Source organism: Passer montanus, unplaced genomic scaffold (assembly GCF_014805655.1).
Source record: "Passer montanus isolate IOZ18808 unplaced genomic scaffold, ASM1480565v1 scaffold14, whole genome shotgun sequence".
NCBI lineage: Eukaryota > Metazoa > Chordata > Aves > Passeriformes > Passeridae > Passer > Passer montanus.
Genome location: NW_024360941.1, coordinates 9,260,618 through 9,266,617, shown reverse-complemented (window position 1 = coordinate 9,266,617; position 6,000 = coordinate 9,260,618).

Below are 6,000 nucleotides of genomic sequence, written 5' to 3'. Positions count from 1 at the left end.
TATTCTTGGCTCCAAAGTCAATATGTTTTGGAGCCTAACACCATTAATTTTTGGCTCCTGTGAGGTTTGCTTATTTCATGGCCTATGAAGCCATGTTAGGTAAATTCATTCAAACATTACTGATTTAGCTTAACCTTTCTCACTTCACTGTGCTTTCCATTCTGGACTAGAAACCCGAGTGCTACCGCTCCACCTCACCCGGGTTTTAACCTCATTCACTCAGCCAGTTGCAAGTCTTCATCACAAGGTATTTTTATGTCTCTCATAAAAGCACCAAGCAGAGACTTGTCATGCCTCAGCTTAAAGAAAAAGATGTTTTACTAGCTCTGTCATGGTGATATCATTTAGCCGATACCAATTTTAGTGGATGGAGAAAGCCTTTCTGTTATGAGCACTAGCCATGGGAGTCAGCTTATAATGACATAAGCTTGCAGAATAAACTTTTAACTCTCATCCCTACTATTGTCTGTGTAATTTGCTTTTATTAACAACATTCTTAAGCACCAAAATATACTTTACGTAGAAAGAAGAAAAATTAAACCACTTAACTACTTTGACTTATTCAAGAAGAAAATGTGACAAAATATGAAGAAAGAGGGAATAAAAATAAATGGATGATTTCACTGTTTTTAGAAACAAAAATTATTTTTTTAAGAAAAAAATTAAATGGTTAAGGAAAAGTTTACAGAAATCCTGTAACATAGAATAAAATTAACAGTTTTGAAAGGAATTCAAATTGATGACAAAAGATTCACAGCTCAAGTATTGTTTTTATTTAGAGGCATCTATTTAATAAGAACCTGTGCTATTTTTGCTGTTAGTTGAATAAAAGATTAACTATAAAAACTGCAAAAATACCTTGTTTAGTTACATGAATTTAGATTAATAAGGTGGTTGCACTGCTTACTAGAGAAATAGGAAAGTTAGCTTGTCAAGCTAGTTGAAATACCAAAAGCATTGGTCCTGTGGTACCACAATTCTAAGGAAGAGGTTGAGTTAGTTGCCGCGGAGGGAGTCTGTTCTGTAAAATGCTTGGCAATGAAAGAAATTGCTTGGCCCCAGAAAGGAACTATACAAAGGGAAAGAAGAGCAAAATGAGGAGGTTCTTCCCAAGATTGATTGATACACTTGTATCAGTACATAAAGCCAAATCAAAGATTATGCCTGAGTATCCTTATGAGGAGACAGTGAGTACGTGCATTTTGACATTACTCTCCCCTCATAGTTTGCTGTGACTTTTTCTAGGGGATCATTTGCCTTTTTTGCAGAATGGGTTGTAGGGGATGGGCGTGAGTGGTTTTTTCGGTGTAAAGTCTAACAAGGTTGGTTTTAACTTACATGAAATTGCTGGATTTGGAACTGAGGTGTGTACCAGTACACATTCCTTCCTGTTGATTTCCAGCAAGGGAGAGAGAGGGTCAGGAAGCTTTAGCTGAGGAATGGAATGGGCAGCTGGAGGTGGTAACTTTTTAAACTTCTGGGGGGCAAGATTTGCTGGAGTTCGTCTGTCAGCAGGCTGTGTGTGCCTGCTGTCTGACACGTTTCTGGGTTTAGTAATGTCTCTAAGTACACACATGACTTATTTTGGAATCTTCTTTAATACTCTTAATAGTTGAGTTATGTTAGATATCCAAAGAGGACTGCAACAAATACTGTAAATAAACTTACTATGTTTCTAGCAAAACTCAGATTGAATTTACTTGTAAGCTTGTTGGTCATACCTACTTCCCTTCTGGGTAGAACTTTGCTGTCGTGAGTAGATGGACTGGTTAAGCAGATCAAGCATGTTCATGTGATAATGTGACAGCAGAATTGGCTGATACCAGACTTGCAGCTGCACGACAAGCAGCTATCCAGTGGCGCATAACAAAGGAGTACAGATTTGACATTACTGTCCAGCAGAATTGGCTGATACCAGACTTGCAGCTGAAGGGGAATCTGTCCCCATTAGGAGAAGCAGCTATCCAGTGGTGCATAACAAAGGGGTACAGATTTGACATTACTGTGTTATTTTTTCAAGAACTGAGAAAGTAGAAAACTAGAATTTCTTAATCATTTAAGTAGCTGAGTTACTTCTGATGCTTTTAAATACATGTTATATGGAGAATGTCTGTTATGTGCAGAGATACTGATTGATATTTAATCCCTGACCAGTAATTCCATTCTCTGGAAATCCAGACATACAAGTCTGTACGCTAGAATTATTTTCTAAGATAGGAGTAGTATTTCCAACTACTAGAAAAGGCAAAGCACCTCAGTTAAAGTATTTTGAACTCATTAAGGGTTAGTAGAAAAAACAATCTTTTAATGATGTTAGAAATGAAAGGTTGCATCATTTATGTACTCAAATAACTCGATTTGTATAGAGCCTAAACTGTGTCAGACCAACGATTTTAATACACTGGAGGACACAAGTACCACTGTACCACCGAAAGGCATAAATTTGAACTTTCTAGAGCAGTTCAAGAACTGATGGAAGTAGTGCGCTACACGAAAATACAGAGAGAAAGTATGTATGTAACAAAACCTTTGTAAATTTGTGTGCATTAAAGCTCTTCTAAAGGAGCTGTTGTGCTTCATTATTAGAGAAGGCAAAAGGTGTCTAAATATGTAACTGTTAAGTAAAATGGGTGTCAAAAGCCAGAGCTCAACTATAAGAAGTGTTTTAAGACACTCATTTGTCCCTCTTGTGCCATTAAAGATGTCATTGCATTGCATTTTGAAACAGACTTTTGGTTCAAGTCTTTAGTTGGGTTATCAGGCTATTAGCCGGGATTATAAGAACTGCAGAAATCGGAATGCAGTTCCGATTTCAACAAATTTGACGTTGTATGGTTTGTGTAGATCCTGCATAGACATGGCATTCAGGAAGAAATCTGCAAAAAGGAGATATGAGCCTTTCATTTCTTTGGTTTACAGTGTTGTGTCTGTTGTAACTGGCAACACAACTCTCAGGTTTTTGTGCTGAGAGTACGGCTTTGTCATGATGCTCAAGTCTGTAGAGTTCTTAAGGATAGCAATGGGGTGCAGTGAAAAAGCAGTTCAGATCTAAACCAAGTCTCCTCTTTTCTGGATGAAAAAGTTTGTGTTCTCTCATTTTTTGTCTTTTCATTCCCCCAGAACAGTAGTACACAGTCTGTACTTCAGCCACCTCTTCTCTTCATATTTTATGAAGAGTAGTATTTGGGTTGTATTAATGGGCTTGAGTTCCTGTTTAGAAAAGGACACAGCAGCTGCTTGATGTTTTTCAGTTACTCCAGCTTCTGAATTTCTTGTAACTCACATGTAAATGTGACTTGTGTGGTTTATTTTCTGTGCCTAAGCATAAATGCATAATGTCTTTAACTTAAGAATGATATCAATGAAAAGAACATTTAAGACTTTTTGAAGATTGTTTTATGGTATGCATGCCTTTTTGTCTTCAATCCGATGTTAAGGTAACATTTTTGAGGAAATAAATTTTAAAATAGTTCCTTTGAGTCTAGATTTCTCCAGTTCAAATGCTTTGAATACAAAATAGAAGAAAAAATTGCTGAACATAGATTAAGGAGGAAATGACATAACATTCAGTAGCTTTAGATAAGTAGGTAAAATTTTGAGGATTAGCATCTCGTACACTCATTAAAATACAAGTCAGCTGGTCACTAAGCAGGTAATTTTTCATGCTGAGTTAGACATTTCCTTTTCAGTAGCTCATGCTTCTCTTCTTTTGAATCCTTCATGAAGCATTTTATGCTTACATCAGAAACTCAGTACTAAAACTGGATTTCTTACTGGTATTTTATTTTAAACTCTTTTTTTCCAGGGCATTACTTTATAAATTTCTCCAGGTTGGTTGCGTATAATGTGTAAAATAATAAATTCTTCGAAACACCTAAGAGTGCCTGTTCTATTATACCTGTTATTGGACAGAAGTTTCAGAACCAGGATGATTATCAACTTCTTGTGTATATTTAGCTGTCTTTAGTGTGGAGGAATACATGCAGGTGAAGTGTCATACAAACAATTCCTTGTACTGTATTTCATCTTTATCTCATTTTTAAAATAAACATTTCTACTCTCAGAGTTTTATATGCATTTCCAAAATACAGAAGAAAACTGTTAAGACTAACTGTAATGGAATTTGTGTTGTGAATATAATTACTTCTTTACATCTTCTGTAATTTAGTTTAAATAGATTACTTAAAAAAATATAAATAGAAGGAAGTATGCTTTCCAAATATAACAACAGAGCATGTGCTACAAAGAAATCATATTTCTAAGGGTTTTATCGTCTTTGATGTTAAAAAAATTGCCTTCAAAGGCTGAATATTATATCAGTTGTGTTAATTTTCTTGTATATCGTACCTTACTGAAAATTACACGCATCAGTCCTCTAAAGCAGAGATGAAAAATTGCCAGAATAAAACAGTTTATGAATGTGGTTATGCAATTAATTATAGATGATGGAGCATAGTTTATGTGGTTTGTGGTTTGGGGTTTTTTTGTCTGTTTTTTTGTTTGTTTTGTTTTGCATTGTTTGTTTGGTTTTTTGTTGCTGTTTTTGTTTATTTTGGTTTTTGTTTTCTTTTGTTTTTCAAAAAATTACTTTGGTGAGGGTAAATTGTACACTAGATTTTGGACAGTTTGAATTAGCACAAACAGGTGCCACTGCTAAATACTTTCTGCACTTGGCTGGTACACAGCAAAGCATTAAAGGGCAGGTTGCTTTGTCTGAGCTCTGGAGTTTGAAATGAAGCACTTTATAGTCATTATAAACAGCAGTATTGCTATCTTGATTATACAGATTATGCTCTTGAGAAAGAATAACTGACCACGCTACATTAAGACGGGAACTCTAAGACCATAAATTCCAACATTTGAAGTTTCTTAAGTGGTTTTAAAATTAAAATAGTTAATTGCTGGATGTGGGGAGGGGAAGCATATCACAGGAATCATGACATTGTTCTTGTTTTATTTGCTGGAAATGTGCTAGTATGACAGGGTGAGGCTATTGTTGCCTGTCATGGTATTACTATCTTCTTTAAAAAAATAAAAATCCAAATATTGTTAATCTCAGTGTAGCTTGTTACCATTGTCTTGTGTGCTATCATAAAACCCTAAATGCTAAAATAATTTTACATCCTATCTCTTCTTTTGACATTAAGTGGATGAGCAGTCAAGATTTCCTTTTATTTAGGTTTGTAATCTGAATTTTGTATTAAAATAAAAATTATTAAATACCTAATTAGTTATTCTTTTTACCAGGATATCTGAGTGTTTCTTTTAACAGCAATGAAGTTATCTTCAGATTACTCCCCATTTTACTAGTGAGGAAATGAGGCCAAGAAATTTCATTCCCAAAAGTCAAAACTACATGGGAAATGCGAATATCCAGATTAAGCCACTGCTCTTTTTAAGTGTTTTGCTGTCATTATAGTGTTGTACATTTGTTGCATATGGTGCATTTCCATTTGGAAGCTCTCATTCTGAAGTGCTGCAACATCTGATTCCAGTTCACATTGCCATGCAGTTCACATTGCCATGCAATAGAAAATGTGGGACACTTACGTCCCACTTTTTTACAATCCTTCATGTCATCTCATTGACTGTCAGATCCTTCATTTATGTACCTATACTTCTGTTTTCTGATTTCCATTACAGCAGCTGTAGCTTTTTGTTTCTGGTTTCCCACTCTGCATGGGCTTCAGATCTCAGCAATCACATTGTTGGTTCTCCCAAAACGCCGTGTGGGCGTTAACTTCTAAACAGTTGCTCAGTTTTCATGACTGGGTGCCTCATAGCATGGCTCTGCCAACAAGCTGTAACGATAATTTCTGTAGCACTTTAGAACCATTAGATTAGGATAGATTTGGTTCTGTGCAGCTGGGAGAGTTTCCAGCTAAGCTGGCACATAAGAGTTACAGAGCTCTAAAAAAAGAAGAAGTATTATAAGACTAATTTTGCCAGCTTCTGACAAGTGTGTGTGAGCTGGAATTCTCAAAACTCATGATTTCATGT